Source organism: Halyomorpha halys, unplaced genomic scaffold, assembly GCF_000696795.3.
Source record: "Halyomorpha halys isolate HHAL.00 unplaced genomic scaffold, Hhal_1.1 Scaffold3128.1, whole genome shotgun sequence".
NCBI lineage: Eukaryota > Metazoa > Arthropoda > Insecta > Hemiptera > Pentatomidae > Halyomorpha > Halyomorpha halys.
The window spans coordinates 10892-11316 of NW_027108915.1; positions in this window are offsets into that span (position 1 = coordinate 10892).

Here is a 425-nt window from a genome sequence, read left to right on the forward strand (position 1 = left end):
TACATTAATATATGAATAAATTTCAATATAACACCTGTACGGGGAACCCCTAGTCGGGCTTAGAAACCCCGAAGCCCCGTACACGGCAATTGCAAGCTATAAATGATGCGTAAGGAATGATAACAAAATATTAATGACTTTTGTTTGCATAATATTATTACATAAATAGGATATTTTTTTTTATTAATAAATGGCTATGCCAATACTTTTTTTGACTTACATTTTTACAATTTATTTTCCTCATTCACTTCTACCTTAATTATTTAAATTTTTTTTTTGCTATAACAATGGTTTTTAATGTCTATTCAAAAAAAAAAAATAAAATTTATTACTGAATAATAAATAAGTTACATACTTTAATAAATAAAAGACTCCAGGGTATGATCTTCTGACTCCTCAAATCCTTCGCCAACTTCCTCCCAAAG